Genomic DNA, 19,266 nt, shown 5'->3' with positions numbered 1-19,266 from the left:
GTGTCAGTGTTTGTTGGCTTTTTATGATATGACTAATAATGATCGGGCCCCTCGGTTAACCCCCTTTCTTCTCGCTTATGCAGATGGTGACACACATAGAGCGTCGCCTGCAGCATAAATGCTGCATGGGATGTATGCTGATGAAAATGACGACCCAGGCATCCATGCACACTTGGAGAAACTCATACCATCTATACCGGACAGCAGTTTGAGTGCTGTTGCTGACACAGCTGACCCACAAATTAATGAAACAAGTCATAGCGCCATTTGTGGGTATGGTACCTGTGGCAGTAACAGCCCTCAAGCATCTTTTGTGGGTCTAAGTAGTATGAATGAATCCACAATTGCAGGTATGGTTTAAGATATCATTTTATGTGCTATACTTTGCTATGCCGCCATGCTACAAAAATTTGTGCAGTTGTCTAACTGCGAGGTGTGAAACACTAGGCACATGTCGAGCAAAATATTTTGCACTTGTGTCAACCATTGAAACCTATCACCTTCCTTGCCTTCACATTTGGGAGTGTCCTTCTACCCAAACGAAGCAAATTCAAGTTAAGGTGCAATCACACAGGCAACTTGAAGGGGTTGTGCGACCATTTGCAATTCGCGACAAAAAAATGACGGAATCCGACCGATGCTCACACCGGCAAGCCCGGCTGAGCGTGACCTGCAAGTCGCCTTCCGGGAGATTATTGTCCTCAGCGAAAACTCTATAGGGATCTGCGCAGTTCGCGCAAACTTCGCTGGTTTTGTGTTCCGGCAAAAGCTATGGAATTTGATTCGAGCAAAGAGGAAGTCATCATCACTGTGCTGATGTGCTCTGCCATGGTGTCAGCTGTATCATCGCGAAAGCCTCTGAAAAAGCGACGATGGCGCGTGCGCTTGTGCCCCTATTCTCGATAAGTGGCTGGCCATGCTAGCCACATCCTGGCAGAATTCCACGTGCATGACGAGGAGTGTTATCCAGAGTAAGTTCTGATTTCTAGTTCACCTTCCGCGGGAATTGGTGCATACTTTTAGGGCTTTTTTTGCTGCTGTTTAGCACCATGCGAATGCTACTGCATACATTCAACACATTGCTGTAACTGCTGCACTCCAGTATCGTGAGGCAAGACACCAACTACATTCCTGGGTCATTATTCAAAAGACTAGTGCGAAATAGCAGGGACAAAGACAGAGAATACGACAGGACAAGCGCTAATTAGCGCTCGTCCTGTCGTATTCTCTGTCTTTGTGCCTGCTCTTTTGCGCTAGCCTTTTGAATAATGATGACACACCAACTAGCCCAGCTTTCTGCCGTGATACATTCCTGGGAAAACACAGGGAAAGTGGGATATGGAAATTTAAGGCGATGAGCTAAACGAGAACAAGGTGAAAGCAGGAGCCAATGTTGTCGTTCAAAAATGTATGGAAGCGTTGGCTCCTGCTTTCAACTTATTCTCGTTTTCCTCATCAACTACATTTCTGTAATGCGTCATAGTGGCGTAAACTTTATAATTACATTCCTGTAGTCTGCTATGGTGGCGTCGACTTTCTACTTCGTGTGACCTACAAGGTTGCCAGATGAAAATACACGCTAACATAGCTTTCACCGCACTGCTCAATAATTCAGCAGGAAAACATACACAAGCACAGGGTGGCTACCGTCGCTGTCAGCACTGCTATGTTTAGCAAGCACGCTTTGATTCTTACTGAGGTGTATGTTTTTGCATCAAATATATTGAAGAATATTATGGAAGGAGCAATAATTATAATAGCTACAAGCGTAGTTAGAACTTACATTCTTGTACTTGTAGAAAAACCAAACAGAGCTGAATGTGCCTCTGGTGGCTACTTTTAAAAAAACTCGTTTTTGACCTGGTGACACAACCACAATTTCCGTGAGATCAAACTCCCTTAAAAAGTCTAGTGCTCCCTTATACTAAAGGAGTTTGTGGGTGCGCGTGTGGCATAGGTATAAGAGAAGCAAAATAATGAGTTTCTTTCAAAGAGCAGGGATTTGGAAAATTTTGTGAAGCTAGACGGAAGGTGAGGGTGAGAAACTATGTGACTTAAGAAGGAGCCAATGGGGCGCGGAATGATTCTCACATTAAAATAGTTGCAGAGATGTCTTTGGCAGCAGAACAAATGAATGTTACCAATGCCAGTGCCACAGCCGGAGCCTCAATGACATAACAAAAATGCAGCCCACCACGGTAGAGTCCACAGCGCCGACTCCCGATAAATTGACCGAAGAAGACCGGCAAGCGGTTGTGATGCTTTGGTCCCTTATAACTACCCTTCATGTACGTTTCAGTAATTTGAATACTCTCTCAGCGCGAAGTGCAGTGGAAGTACTGGATGCTGTTAATACAGTCCTTGCAACTCTTGAGTAAGCCCCATACTCACCCGCAGCCTCCTGTTCGCACAACGACCACTGGCCCTTTAGTTGTCCCAGATGTGATCAATGCAGATCGCCAGCTATAGAACTCCACTTCGTTGTCATTGTGCTTCAGTGCACACAGTCGTCACTTTTTTTCTTTTTTCTTCTTTCATTTCCCTTTCCTTCACCCCCAGTGTAGGGCAGCGAACCGGACGTCTGTTTGACCTCCCTGCCTTTTCTCTCCTTGCTATATCTCTCTCTCTCTCTCTACCGCAATCGTCTTGCACTCTGGGTGTGCGCACGCAGTAAACTGCCACAACTGCGCACTGTAGAGGACGTGAGAACAGCAGATGAACTTCATTTTAAGGTAGCCTTCACCACAGTAACAATAAAACTGGAAGTAGGCTACACTTGCATCACCACATGGTGGTGTGCCCAAGTAGGTGAGACATACTGATGGCCACACGATGTAAAAGTAGAGGGGTAATGCCATCGCTTTACAGAAGTGTATTGTTTAACCATTTGTAGTTGTTTATTGCAATGCACTGGCAAAACATTTTTGTAAGAATGCATGCCTTGAGATCTACTTTTGTGTCTAGGCAGTATTCTTAACCAAGACAAAGACTATTTCAAAGAGCCTTTAAACTGTCCCTTTTCATACAACTGTTGCATTATTTGAAGTGGCAAAACTCACCAACTTACTTTTTCTATGCTTCTCTTACTAGCTTCAGTCCACTTCTGTATTTATATTATTTATTTATTTAATATACTTTCAAGGCCCGAAGGCATTACAGAATCCTGTGGGTGAGCATAACACAAAGCATTGTGCAAGATACAAAGACATATTCAACATGGCGTTTCATGAATGGTGGTTTTGAAGGTGTCAATATCCAGGGTGGCTACAACGGAGGCGGGAAGGTGGTTCCAATCTGCACTTGTGCTAGGGATGACTGCATTACTACAAAGTATAGCACGTGAAGACGGCGCACCAACTTGGAAACTATGGTCAGAGCAAGATGATATGTATGACGGTTGGGTGATAAGCTGTTCTTTCAACAAAGGATTGTGGTGGTAGATTTTATTAAAGAGCGAAAGCATCTACGACGCAAAGGTAGTTCTGGCAAGTTAAGTGTTTTCGTTGAGGTAACGCCAACATATCGGGAGTAGTTTGATAAGATAAAACGCGCTGCACGATTCTGAATGGCTTCTTTGCTGTTTATGAGTGTAATGTTAGCTGGTTTCCAAGTGGCGCATGTGTATTCTATAATGGAGCGAACTAATGTTTTTTAGAGAGTTAGTTTCAGTTACGATGGTGCAGATGAGAAGTTTCGGCGCAAACAGCCCAACATGCGATTGGCATTGCTACATAATATGTCGACATGCATGTGCCAAAAAAGGTTGCTGGTGTTGTTTAGTCCAAGGTAATTGTACGATGAGACAACTGAGAGAGGGCGAATATTGAGGAAATATGTACGCAGATTAGTACTGCTAGTACGCTGCGATACGCGCATGCTTTTACATTTGCTTACACTTGGCCGCCATTGGAATCTGAACCTGGAAACGTTTAACGCTAGAACGTTATCTAGTGAGGTGAGTCGAGCACTGCTTTTGGAGAAGTTAGAGGGCAGTAAATGGGATCTAACAGGACTGAGTGAAGTTAGGAGGACAAAAGAAGCATATACATTGCTAAAAAGCTGACACGTACTGTACTACGTGGGCTTAGTGAAGGGACGAGAACTAGGAGTCGGATTCCTGATTAATAAGGATATAGCTGGTAACATACAAGAATTCTATAGCATTAACAAGAGGGTGGCATGTCTTGTAGTGAAACTTAATAATTGGTACAAATTGAAAGCCGTACAGGCCTACGCCCCTACATCCTGTCGTGATGACCAGGAATTCGGAAGTTTCTATGAAGACGTGGAGTCGGAAATGGGTAAATTCAAACCAAAATACACTATACTGATGAACGACTTCAATGCCAGGGTAGGCAAGAAGCAGGTTGGAGACAAGTCAGTGGGGGAATACGGCATAGGCTCTAAGAATGGCAGGGGTGAGTTAATAGTAGAGTTTGCAGAACAGAATTATAATCGGATAATGAATACCTTCTTCTGCAAGCGGGATAGCCGAAAGTGGACGTCGAGGAGCCCGAATGGCGAAGCTATAAATGAAATAGACTTTATACTCTGCGCTAACCTCGGCTTCATACAAGATGTGGACGTGCTCGGCAAGGTGCGCTGCAATGACCATAGGATACTAAGAACTCGAATTAGCCTAGACTTGAGGAGGGAACAGAAACTGGTACATAAGAAGCCGATCAGTGATTAAGCGGTAAGAGGGAGATAAAGGAGTTCCGGATCAATCTACAGAACAGGTATTTGGCTTTAACTCAGGAAGAGGACCTTAGTGTTGAAGCAATGAACGACAATCTTATGGACATCATTAGGTAGTGTGCAATAGAAGTCGGTAGTAACTCCGTTAGACAGGATACCAGTAACCTATCGCCGGGGACGATACATCTGATCATGAAACGCCAATGTAGGGAAGCCCTCTAACCCTACAGCTTGAATAGAACTGGTAGAACTTTCCAAGTTAATTAACAAGCATAAGACAGCTGAGATAAGGCAGTATAATATGGTTAGAATTGAACATGCTCTCAGGAACGCAGGAAGCCTAAAAGCAGTGAAGAAACTAGGAATAGGCGAGAATCAGATGTATGCGTTAAGAGACAAAGCCTGCAATATCACCACTAATATGGATGAGATAGTTCGAGTGGCTGAGGAGTTTTATAGAGATTTATACAGTACCAGCGGCATCCACGACGATTATGGAAGAGAGAATAGTCTAGTATAATTTGAAATCCCACAAGTAACGCCGAAAAAAGTAAAGAAAGCCTTGGGAGCTTCGCAAAGGGGGAATGCAGCTGGGGAGGATCAGGTAACAGCAGATTTGTTGAAGGATGGTAAGCAGATTGTTCTAGAAAAACTGGCCACCCTGTATACGCAATGCCCCATTACCTCGAGCCTACCGGAATCTTTCAAGAATGCCAACATAATCCTAATCCATAAGGAAGGGGACGCCAAAGACTTGAAAAATTATAGACCGATCAGCTTACTGTCCGTAGCCTACAGAGTATTTACCAAGGTAATAGCAAATAGAATCAGGAACACCTTAGACTTGTCAACCGAAGGACCAAGCAGGATTCCGTTAACGTTACTCAATAATACACCATATTCACATTATCAATCAGGTGACAGAGAAATGTGCGCGATATAACCAAACCTTATATATAGCTTTCATTGATTACGCCCAAGCGTTTGATTCAGTCGAAGCCTCAGCAGTCATGGAGGCATTACGGAATCAGGGTTAGACGAGCCGTACGTAAAAATACTGAAATGCATGTATAACGGCTCCACAGCCACGGTAGTCCTCCATACAGAAATCAAGAAAATCTCAATATATAAAGGCGTCAGGCAGGGAGATACGACCTCTGCAATGCTATTCACAGCGCGTTTACAGAAGGTATTCAGGGACCTGGATTGGGGGGGGGGGAGAATTTAGAAAAGAGGTAATGAAGAATACCTTAGTAACTTGCGAATCGCTGATGATATTGCCTTGCTTAGTAACTCAGGGGACGAATTGCAATGCGTGCTCACTGACCTGGAGAGGCAGAGCAGAAGGGTGGGTTTAAAAATTAATCTGTAGAAAACTAAAGTAATGATTAACAGTGTCGAAAAAACAGTATTTTACGATAGGTAGCGATGCACTGGAAGTGGTAAGGGAATACATCTACTTAGGTGAGATAATGACCGCGGATCCGGATCATGAGACTGAAATAATTAGAGAAGGATAAGAATGGGCTGGGGTGCGTTTGGCAGGCATTCTCGGACTACGGAAAGCAGGTTGCCATTATCCCTCAAACGAAAAGTGTATAACAGCTGTGTCTTACGAGTACTCACGTACGGGCCAGAGACCTGGAGGCTTACGAAAAGGGTTCTACCTAAATTGAGGACGACGCAACGAGCTATGGAAAGTAGAATGATGGGTGTAACGTTAAGGGATAAAAAAGAGGAGATTGGGTGAGGTAACAAACGTGTGTTAATGACATCTTAGTTGAAATCAAGAAAAAGAAATGGGCATGGGCAGGACATGTAACGAGGTGGGAAGATAACCGATGGTCATTAAGGGTTACGGACTGGATTCCAAGGGAAGGGAAGCGTAGTAGGGGGCGGCAGAAAGTTAGGAGGACGGATGAGATTAAGGAGTTTGCTGGGACAATATGGCCACAATTGGCACATGACCGGGGTAGTTGGAGAAGAATGGGAGACGCCTTTGCCCTGCAGTGGGCGTAGCCAGGCTGATGATGATGATAATGACACTTGCGCCTCTTTAGTACACTTTCTTGGCAGCCACGCACTTGGGGCTCATCACGTCAGTTGACAAGACTGATTTGGCTCTCGTAAGCAAATTGGACACACAATGTTCATTTTCCTACATGCACCCAAAATTCTCTCGGCTCACTTGTCTGATGACTTTACAGTTCTTGTTTTTTTTTAAATCTTTATAAAGCCTTTCAGTAAAATTCAGTCATAACAGATTTATAGTTTGCATTGAACGTATCACCACTACATATTGAATACAGTACTTATTGCGAGAAACAGCTTAGGAAAAGACAACTTGACAATAAAACTTTGTATGCTACCTCACAGCACCAAGACTGCCAAAATATAGGCCTTTCTGATGTAATCTGTGAGAAGAACAAGGGATTTGCAGGTGCTTTAGTTTTTGTTTTTTGGAAGGTAGAGTATCGTAGGTCTAGGACTCAAGGGGACTCAGTAGTGCATTTTACATGCTGTTGCAAAAAAGTGAGCTAACAGCTTAATTCAGGACAACATTCATTTGGGCTAGATGGTGCATACTTGAATAGGAAGGAACAGTGCTTTTCCTGTGTCATTGTCCCCACTTGTGATCGTCTTAGTTGGCGCTGCTCCTTCCTATTCAACTACCAGCTTAAGTTGGCACACAACTTGTAATGCTCATAAGGAGAACATAGTTTCCCATTTTGCTTCATACAAGCTGACACTTCTTAACAAGGAGCAGCAGCAACCTCTTTACAAAGAGAGATTCCGAGACATTTGGCATTCCCTTGGCTATTTTTGTGGGAGAATGGTAGTTTAAACATATAACAATACAACATGCAAATCATATCATTTGTGCACTAACGATAGTAATCTTTTATAGTTCCTGACCGGGCAGTCACGACAGACAATAGAGAGAATGCTCGGCAATGCACGACCACACGGCCACCACTCAAAGGTAAGTGAACAATGTTCTAAATAAACCTTCTGTCACAGGGTTATTTTACGACGAACTGCAACAAAATTTTATTACCATGTAAACAAATGTAGTTTCCAACAGTGTAGGTATAAATCAAATGTGTTCATGAAGTTAGGTTTTATAAAAGCAGATGCATAAAAAATTCTTTAACTTGTCAAAGTTCGAGTTCCGCAATTACTGCTTGCATGAAATTACACAGAACCTGGACCACTGAGGATAAGTTTCTGGGTCACCACACACGACAGGAGGATCCAAGTCCATGCGTAGTTCTTGGATCTGTGTCACGTATGCTTACTACTAAGTTCCTGCGTAATATGTTGTGGTGCTATTCAAAGGCTGCTCAAATATGAATGCGTTCATGAAGCACAGCCCTTAGCCTGCCGTTTTGTAGAAACTTGGACGAAAACATAATATAGGTAAGAATGCCTTGAAGGTGGCACCTCTCTTTGGAATTGCCTATATATCTGTGATCAGATATTTTGTTTAGAAACTTCAAGAAATGCTACTGCCATCAGTCTTAAGGATATCGATCTTGGAGACCGAAAAAAACTGAATATGATTACTAATCTACATATCATGGAGTACCTGCTGGCAAAAAATTAGCCCAAAAGGGTGTGTCGTAGAGGAATACAACAATGTATTTATCCTACGAAATGTTCAGCTTTACCCTTAAGGACCACAATAAATGGCCCATCCAGAACTCTTCGCCATAGCCAAGGCATCTTATCTCATATGAAGGAGCATCTTTGAAGCCAAAAATGAACCCTAACGCTGCTTCAAAAGAACGCTAGAGTGTTTTGTAGTGTGAAATGTACATTTGTGCACTCTTCGTTGTGTTTTTGGCTTTTTCTCTAATTTTGGGGTTGGCATTGTGTCCTTACTACTCATTCTATTCACTCGGTTTTATTTTGCCCGTTTCAGTCACTCAGTGAGTCAGAAAGTGCATGCTAACAAAATACAGTGCCTCAGCACAGTGCAACCTTTAGAAATCTTGTAGAAATCTACTAAAAGGCACATTTGCAAAATTGTGCTATACAAGTTCCTACCTTTAGCTAAAATAAATACAGACATTTAAAATCAACGTAGGACCTATTGAACGTACAGGAATATTCCTACCTAACCTTAGGTCTGTCTGTTAAAGCCGCATATTTTCCCAAATTTGCACTTTGTGTAGATAAGCTTAGAAAAAATATAACTGCACATTTTTAATCCGCACACAAGATTAAATACTTCATACAAGTGTATTCGTCTAAAAGGAATAAAAACCCCCAATGCCGTGACAAATTTCAAGAAATGCTTGTAGAAGAATGTAATATTTTTAAAGACCTGCATATATTGTGCTCTTCCTGAAAGTTCTGCAAATTTTTTACTAGCCTTTTCTGCCTAAATTGCAATAGTTCACAAGTTAACTCAGCATCAGCGTCAGAATATGCTCCTTGTGGTGGTAAGTTATCTCGTCATAGGCAAGTAAATGGTTAAAGAATAACATGCCACTACTTTTTCGTACTAACACGGCCCGTTCAATATAAATATACAACATGTCAAGTGTACCAGAATGATGTTCAGGAATAGCAAAATCTGCATGGGTATTGCGACAGAGGGGTGGGGCATTGTCACATGGCTTGGAGCTTTTGCTCTTCATATCAAGTCTTAAGAGGATGCCCTGTGTTCAGTTCATTTGAAATACAGTGGGAGGGATGCGAGAGCAATGCGTGCCTGCCATTGACTATTTGAATTGCCATTGAATTTTGACTATTCCATATGATTGTATAGCCGAGACAGATGTCCCAGAAATGCTCCTGTTTGTCCCAATTCATGCTTCTTGTCTGGCAACCTAGCCCAAGAGCACCCGCGCAGGCACCTTTGTGGAGCGGTTCCTGGCCTTATTGCCACAGCAGAAACAAGAGACCAGAGATGTTCTAGAAATGCTATTTGTTAACCCACAGGCTTTTGAAATTCCTTTATATGTGCCAAGTGTATTCACCCTAAAATGTGTTTTTTTTCAAGAGTGACTATCCTGGAGTAATCTGGTCTCGCAAAAGGACATAACCTGTAACCACGAGCAAATGTGGACCCTGTTTGTCAGTCAAATAATTTACTCAGCAAAGTTTTGCAATGTTTCAAGTTCGTGATTTTCCCCCCATCACAGCAGTCGTACACTGCAATAATTAGTAAGAATCAATTGTATTGACTCATATTTTAGAGCCATAGCCACAAAAACTTCATTGCCAGCTAAGTGAAACTTGCAGGTGGCGCTTATGTCTGACTGGGAGCTTCCATAGCTTTTTGGCGCAAAACTAACATTGAGTATTGTCTTGCCACTTTGCAGCTAAATATAGAGTTTTGATTGAAAATACAAATTGTCACCCGACATGCCTGGCCGAACTTACCTTACCTTGCCCAGCCTACATATTAAATCGTCAGTACAGTGTAATCTTTAAGTAATGTACTGCCATCCTAACTAGCAAGTGGCACTATTTTTCCCTCAAGAGCTGCCAGTAATGGAAAATCAGCTGGACCCAACCAGCCAGAGTACAAGATCCCCCTCCTATTCGGATCGTGTCCGTAGGGACTACCCAGCCCCACAATACAACAGACGGACCCCAATAAGGGGTAAGACCAAACATGTTACTATGACACAGTAGCTTGTGTTATTAAACGCCTCGGGAAGCAAGATCTTGAGAGTCAGAGGTGCTTCTTAGGCCACAAGGAAGAAACGGTGACATACATGGCACAGGAACATATATTCTAATGTAAAGAGAACAAACTACAAATAGCATACAGCACTGGTATATACAAGGAATAATGCAGAGCTTTTTGGAAAGGGTATGTTACTTGAGCTCATCGTGCTTACTCAGCTGACATGACTGCCTCACACCAGGCACTGCTAAGGAATGCACAAGCGAATCTCACAGATTTAAGTGTCTGACGAAAGTAGGGACAGTTGCACTGAAACCCAGTCATGTGTTGGCACTCGACCATACCTTTCGCACATTCACTGATGCCTGATATAGCCAACACGTCTTCCCTTCTGCACTTGTCTTTGTCTCCCTCAGGCGATATCTACTTCTGTTTATCACACCTCAGCTGATGTTACCATCATTGCGCACTGACATTAACTTAGCAGCCAGGACTACATATGCCACTTAATGCGCGAAACATCAATTTGTTAAGCTAAATATTTAATATTCCCAAAGATGGACACGTTTGTTTGACAGCTGTTACATAAATCTGTATTTTTGAGAGCTTAACTATAATATCCAGTTCATTCTTACTACACAGTAGCTTCAGTGCTACCACATGTTTGACGGAATACAATTACAGGACCGTCTCATGCTCCTCTTGTCTCTTCATTTCTACAAGCATGGCTGACATGATTCTGGTTTATCATCGAGTATAAGTTCTAAGCTAACCTGCACCATTAAAGTCTGTGGCTATACGTGCACAAAAGAAAACGAATAGCATTTTAACGACCTTTTATGTCAAAATTGCTTCGGTTTTAGATGATGCTAATTTGTTTCAAGGATCCCTCTGTGTAACTACAAGAGATTGAGAACATTTCCTTTAAAAATTCAGGAAGCACAGTATGCAAGATTGACAGTGAAGTCAGCGTTATTTCACACGCCAGTCCTCTAAACAGTGTAGTCCACCGAGAGACGAGTCAGTTTTTCGGACTTTTTTGTTTACTACCTTCATGCGAGGATGAACTTGTCAAGACGAGTGGCAATGAACATTGCAGTTGGATCGGCAAGCTTCCAACATAACCACACGCTGTGGCACTAGCAAAGAAGGCAGTGTATTCCTCATCTGGTACACCCAAAGTGCTCGGACTTTTGTGGAACACAACGAACAACACTCATTTGTTCAGCACGAAGCGCATAAGCCTTTGAGGACTACAGTAAAACCTCGTTAAACCGTACCTGCTTAAACAGCAATTTGGTTTTAAATGTAGTAAAATCAAATCCCCGACTCAGCAGCCATTGAATATAATGTGTTTTGTATTCGCGTAAACCGTACCAGCTTATTGCGTATGTATCGGTTAACACCTAGTGTTTCCACTTTTTGTCACGCAAACATGGTCGTGCGTCGTCTCTATCGAGTGTCCTGGCAGACCCACAAGCCTTAGAGATAAGAACGGCCTCCAAGCGCCTTGTGTATTCGCGCGTGAAGCAACATCAACATCATTTCAGCTCCGTGCCACCATGCCAGAGGAGCGTTGTGCCTTCGTGAAAACAAGCACTCGCGTCATACCGAATCTCGGATAAAAAAGACATCGTTCGTGCTATCGAATGTGGCACGAAGAAGTCGGCGCTGGCACGCGACTACGCTTTAACTGTAATCATTTGGGTGCTGAGTCGTGCGAATTGCTTCTTTGTCTTTGCAGGTGTGCAACGACACGATGATATAACGTTTGCATATCTTGAGTGGCGGTCGCAGCGGGAGTGTGAAGTTGACACCCGTCGCCTGCAGCTTGAGTAAAGGAGGCTGGAGCTGCAGGTAAAGCGGCACAGCGACAACAAGCGGCTTAAGGAAATGGAGATGCAAGAGTGTCAAATGGCGCCAAGAATTAAAGTGCCGTCGAATTGACCAAGAGGCCCTCGCAGAGGAGAGGCGCCTCATGGCTGCTGAGCGCCAAGCCTATATGCAGCATCAACGAGTGCAGCTGGATATGCTGAACAATTTATTTAGTCAAATAAAGAAATATTAATGAAAATAATTATCCACTCGACTGTATCATGAAGCTACAAGGGAAACCCAATACTGGTTTCTTGCAAACTTCATTCCGATCCAGACATCAAACCAGGGACAAACTTTCCAAAACAGTTGCTCTAAACTACCTCAGTTACTCAGAAGGCTGTCCATTAGCAGAGAATGATAGACTTAACTGATGGTTTGAAGAAAAGGGACAAAAAATGCACATTTGAACCGTTTGCAGCAAATACACAAGCAGTCTTTGAATAAAGTAGTTCACTCATCTGTGTTTATGACGGCACAATATAGCAACCAAATCAATACTGCTCAAGGTGCAACTTTTATTACGTAACTGCTGACTCCTCACAAGCAACCATTGCAGCCTGCAAAAGGCCCACTATTAAAGGGCCCCTGAAACATTTTGGACATATTTTGTAGACATGTAGTATACAGCTGAAGTTAATTATTCGTACCACGATTTGTGTGAAGCGTCTCGCGTTAGGAGAGCTACGAACGATCACCAGCTACCCTTCTCCATAGCTATGCATTTGCTCCTCAACACAGTCACCAAGTGATCGGGGCTAAGCTCCGCCTTCACTGGCTCTGCTTCATTACGGTACGCCATGTTGTCTAGGAGCGCGCGTGCGAACCCACTCTGCCAGCCGCATGACAGTCGACCCCAAGCAAGAGCAATTGAAGCAGTGTGCATTGCAAGCATTCTGTTGCAGCGCCGACTGTTTCCAGTATTCCGCTAACCACAGGTGAGCTGGGAATTTCATTGGATTGGTGGAGGCATAAACTCAAGCGACAGCCCGATGGTGCTGTAGTCACTGCGCTCGTCTGCTGCCTTGCAGCTTGACAGATTGTCAGTCGTTACATTTGGGGGCGGCAATGTAACAAGGGTGAGCCGTGCTGCTTGCAAAAATAAAAATCGAGATCAACTCTGACGGCGGCGCTCTCGTCGACACAGAGCCTGTTGTAACACAAGCAAACAATACTTGCTTTGTGCCGGAAGCCCTTTTAAGTGCAGTGAGAAACTGCCCTTGAGCATTCTGTTTCGGTTACTTGCTTTTCACAGAAACAAATTAACTAACATTCCAAGTAAAATGAGAATTTTTTCACCTTAATGTTGGAAAAATTATCGATGACGCGCCCTGGGCAGCCACTTGGATAGCTCGCAGAGTCGTTAAGAAAACTTGCATCAAATGGTCAGGGGGGCTGAAAATTCAGCCAAGTGGCGTGCTGCGATCGGTAGCCATGTACATTATTAAAGCTTCATAATAAGTTACAGACGTTATGTGGAGCACTTAGATGCATCAATTAATGATCATGATGACCTACTAAGCAACACAGTATGTTTGTACAAAATTATCAAAATCGTTTCAGGGTCCCTTTAACACTGTGCTAAGCTATACAAACTAAACTAATACAGCTGAAAAGCCAGACGATGGAGCTGCACATATTGAATGACCTGTTCCAGCAAATAAGCATTGGTACTCTTTAAACACGGTAGTTCATTGAACTATGTTTATGAATGCACACCATAACCGCATCAACACCACTCTGACAGCAGTTGTGCTCAAAGTGCAACTTTGATTGTATACCTATAGGCTTAAGCATACAAGCATTCATTGCAGCCTGCAAAACACCTACTATTGACACTGCGCTATACAAACTAAACTAAGTAACACAGCAGAAAAGCCAGATGACGGAGGTGCACTTCTTGAATGACCTATTCCAGCTAATAAGCATTGGAAGTCTTTGAACACGGTAGTTAATTTATCTGTGTTTATGAACGCAGAACCACATCAATGCCGCTCTGGCGGTTAACAGTTGTGGCGGTCAACGTGCAACTGTAAGCATAAGCATACAAAGCCAGAAGGGGACACAAGGCTTGCAACACTGAAGTAATACATTGCTTGGGCTATGGCAGGAGACAGGGCATGGAAGGAACGTCATCCGCAGATGCTAGTTGCAGCTAAGGAGTCAGTTTGGCTTACTTCCTGGCAGTGACGTGCTGACAATGCAGCATTTCAATTTTTCTTGTATCCTCTAATAATGAACATTATTGAAAAATTATTGCAGTACAACACTTCCAGCATGGTTCCTTACAGCTTGCAGTGTATATAAAAGTCGTGATATCATGATGCAGATAGTGGTTACGCAATGGCAGGACATTGCAATGTTTTGATGCTTGCCAGGACTCGCTCTGTCGCCTCCTATGCTGCTAGTGGGTGCGATGCCTAGGCATAGCCGTAAGGCCCACCAGACATGAGACTCCAGACGCATTTGTAGGACCCCGATAGCCGCAGCTGTATGTCTCAACTATGAAGAAGACTCAAATTTCTTCTGTTACGGCAGGTGTTCCCCAGGGCAGTATCCTTGAGCCTCTTCTGTTTAATCTTTACGTCAATGATCTCGTTAATATAGATCCCGATGCCAAATTCATAACATATGCCGACGATACTACTGTCCTGTTTTCGTCCAATGATGCTTCGGAGCTAGTGTCTGTGGCTAACTCTTGTTTGGAAAAAATGTACCTATGGTCTCTAGAAAATGGTCTCAAGATCAACGCTGAAAAAACAAAGGCAATTTTATTTCAACCGAGGAATAAGAATACCTGTCTTTATAGGGACGTGGTGTTAGGGTCTCCTAAATTGAACTCGTCCCTTCTGTGAAAACACTCGGGGTCTTTTTTGATGAAAATATGAGCTGGAGCGATCATATTGATTTTCTTGCAGTCAAACTCTCCCAAATTACTGGACACATTTTCTCTATTCGCTACATGCCTCGGAAGATTAAAATGTTAATTTATAATGCTTTGTTTGCGAGCCACTTTCATTATTGCTGCCTTATTTGGGGCACCGCATCTGTTACAAATATTAACCGTTTACTTGTTATACAAAAGAAAATTGTTCGCGTAATTAGTGATATGCCCTCTGACTCCCCATCTGAGCCCCTATTTAAAAAACTTCGGGTACTTAAAGCCAGTGATATGTTTAACTACTGCGTTGCTCTTGCATACCTAAAAGAAACGAAACAGAACTTAAGCCTTCTTTCATCTCTGGCTAGATTAAAACACAACATCCCATGTTATAACACCAGGTCCCCGAAATACTGGCATGTGCCGCATGTGCGTTCTACCTATGGTAACCAAGTGACTTGTTACACTCTCCCCACTCTGCTGAATAATCTCAGATCTGCGTCCATCAATGTACCAAAATATTCTGCCCGAGACCTGTATAATTTCTATTGCCCTAAGAATTGGGTTTAACTATGTACCAAATGTTTTTCTTTTTAAGAGTTTTGTGTAACTATATATCTATATTTGTTTTTCCAGAGCTGTTTCATGTGCGCAGCAAATTATTTAAGTGAGACCTATGTACTACATGCCATTACTCTTTCCTTTCTCCATTTTCGTTTTTCCTCTTTTCCTCTCATTTTCTTCTTTTCTTTTTTTTTCTTTTTTCTCGCTCCTTGCTGTCTGCTGCCTTTTGGATCCTCTGGTTATTAGGACCAGTCAAGTTGCTTTTGTAGCAACATTTTTTTCCTAATGCCTTGGCACTTTGTACCACTTGTTTTTATGAATAAAGGTATATATATATATATATATATATATACTACACAGCCACATCGCGAACGCACGGCTTGGTTCTGCGCGCGCTGCTGGTTGCTGGCATCTTTTTGGACCGCCTCGACTACCTTGCCATTCTCAGTAGCTGTTGACGGCGTTGTTTATATCGTCGAGTTTATTCCTGCCTGCTCGCATGACGTCATCCTCGGATAGGACTTCTTGTCCTGTCATAAAGCCGTAATTGACTGCGCACGCACTGAAGTTGAATTTTCACGTCTGTATGACGCACCATTGCACGAAGTTCGTGATTGCCCTTCTAAACCTACCATGCGCGACGATAGATATTCCGCCTGGCTCCTTCACCCTCGTACCCATATCCTGCGATGTCATCACTGATGCAACAGTCCTCTTCACGCCGTCCGACGTGTTCATGAACCATAAAGCTCTACCACTACCCTTCGCAGCGCTTGAGATCGCTGGCAGCTGCAGCAATATATACTTTTACAATCTCCTCTGTGCACCTATTACGCTGCTCGTTAATGAATGCCTTGGCTTCGTGGAAAACCTGGACTCTTCCTCTTTGGCTGACGTCCCCAGAGACACTTTCGATGTCGATTCCGGTCAACCACCTGCGATTTCGGTGCTTGAAGAGACCTCCAGGGATGTGTTCTCGAGTGCCATCACCGATACCATCACACAGGACGAACGTGTCAACCTTCTTCATTTCCTGCACCATTTCAGAAGTTCATTCTGTTGTAGATGCTGCCATCTATTGAAAGCGGGGCAACATAGTTCCCCGTGACTGTGCGTGGTCGGTGATCTGGCAGCGCGTGCTCTTGTTCTTCTTGAGCTAGAACATATCCATGATACCATTAAACATGTGTGTATGTGACTCCTCGTCTGGCCGTTTCGCTCTTCCTTCCTGACTACAACATGGTGTCAGAGGAACAGATTCTACCAGCGAACATGGGCTCCTAGTCCTCCTTCATGTAAACGATGCTAGCAACGAAACGTTGCCGGTGAGCTGCTTCCTATGCGCACGCCTCGGTACTTAAGCAAAGAACAAAGTTGCGTCCGGTCCCCAATCCACTTCGGGTACTTCGAAACAGGACAAAAGCGGCAGCTACTCACGTGAGGCAAACAAGCCATCTTCATCCTCCTGTAAAAACAGCACGCAGAAACCATGCCGTTGGTGCGGTCAAGAGCGTCACCTTCGTACTCTGTGCCCAGCACGCTCGCAAGTCTGAAGGAATTGCCGGTAAAAGGGTTATTACGCCTCCGTATGCATGTTGCGGCGCCTTGATTGTGTCGAAACGCAAGAAGTCAATTCAGAAGCAAGATTTCTCGGAGTAATCAAGACGTCGGATGCTGTAACGTGAGAGGCAAGTCTTGGTTCAAGGTCAACCAGTAGATTTAAAAATTGGCACCTGCACCGACGAAACTGTCCTCCCGAAGCAAGCAATCCCTAAACTCAAGGACAGACTTTTTCTCTCAGCTCCTCCTTGCCAGTTACATGGGCCAGACAGAAAGCTTCTTCCAGCCGCACAAGTGGCACAACTTATTGTAAGATTATTATTCAACATACTCTGAACTGGCTCGGCTCGAGAAGCTTATGTCCGCAGCTGTGGTCAACCACTGAAAGTTATTTTTTGCACGCCACGGCATTTCTGACGAAGTGGTTTCCGACAACGGCCCGCAGTTTTCGTCAACTGAGTTTTCACTCTTCACTCAGGACTACGCTTTCAAGCAAATTACCTTTACCCTTCACGATCCTCAGAGCAATAGACTTGTTGAGGCTGCGACAAATATAAAGACTTCCATGACAAAGACGAAAGACCCTTACTTGCCCCTTCTAGCTTACAGGCGAACTCTTTTGAAGAATGGGTATAGCCCTGTGGAACTACTCATGGGTCGTCAGCTAAGAACCAAGCTTCCTCTTAGCTCCACCAAGCTGACACCCCAACTGCCAGATCAAGAGAGCTTTCGGAAGTTATAGGAACAGTACCGAAAACGTCAAAGACTTCGACAGACGTCACGGAGTCTGTTACCTGCCTATTCCTACCTACTATTCTACTATTCTAATTCTATGTTACCTACCTATTCTACGAGGATGCTTGGTTGACAGACCTCAAGTGCAAAGCGACAGTACAAGCCCCAGTTAATGAGCTTCGGTCCTACTGGGTTAACGCCGACACTGGTGCTGTACGCAGGAACAGGACCCAGCTGGTTCGCTATTCTCCTGCTAAAACGCACAGCTCGGCTCTGCTCGCGTTGCTGGTTGCGGCGCCTTTTTGGATGGTGCTTCGGGCTGCCTCGCCAATTCAGGTCGCTGTGCCCTTTGCATAAGCCGCTAATAAACCTCTTCTCACAACGTTCAAGGGGGATCTCAATAGGTGGACAGGCTTCTGGGAAAAATGTGAACAGACCATCTGCCTCAACGATTTGATGCAGCAGCAGCGATCTCTGGTTTGGCCACGTCCGAATCATGCTACGCAGAGGCCATTGTGCTGTTGAAGGAAAGGTTAAGCGATCGAACAAGAATTATTCAGCATAATTAGACCACACTGCAACATCTTTCAAACGTAAAATCAGCCAACGACATAACTGGTCTTCGAAGGTTACATGATGTAACATAGCTAAACATCCGCTGTCTGCGTGCACTTAAATGGACACTAAAGGCAAGTATTAAGTCAATATAAAGTGATAGATTAGTGCTACTTGTAGAGTTTTATTTCATTTTTAGAAAAAAACAACTGAATGAAATTGCCTAGAGAATTAGAGGAAGGGTCGAATGGTTTTGTTTTCGCTCGACTCTGCCCCGCCCACACTTTCTCGTTTCAGTAGTTTCGTTATCGCATAGTGCTGCACTGGTTTTGCAGGCATGCGAAACTCGCACAAAATGCAAGTAGCAGAGAATTCACCTTCAACATGATTTTGCAGGATTCCCGAATGTTCTACGCCACTTGACCAAAAAGCAGCTGCAGTCGCAAATCCACTGCACTGCATTCGCTCAGTGCCGGCGTCTGCCGGGTGCAGTTTTACTCACCGACGGCAGCAAAGGGTGGTGATGGCGTATGGAACGTCGCCACTCCCCCAGTTGGGTGATGGGAGATATTAATTTCGAAAAAGGTATTCTGGCCCTTCAGACGCAATTTTCTCGTAAGTTAAGTCTTTTCTTGGCTCAAAACAAGCGTTGCAAGGTTTCTGAAATGGTATTTGAACAGTCCACACTGACTTAGTATTTGCCGTTAGTGTCCCTTTACCATGCCATCCTTAACATTCTCAGTGATGCTCTGTT

This window comes from Dermacentor variabilis, chromosome 6 (genome assembly GCF_050947875.1).
Source record: "Dermacentor variabilis isolate Ectoservices chromosome 6, ASM5094787v1, whole genome shotgun sequence".
Classification (NCBI taxonomy): domain Eukaryota; kingdom Metazoa; phylum Arthropoda; class Arachnida; order Ixodida; family Ixodidae; genus Dermacentor; species Dermacentor variabilis.
Note: the sequence above shows the minus strand (reverse complement) of the source record.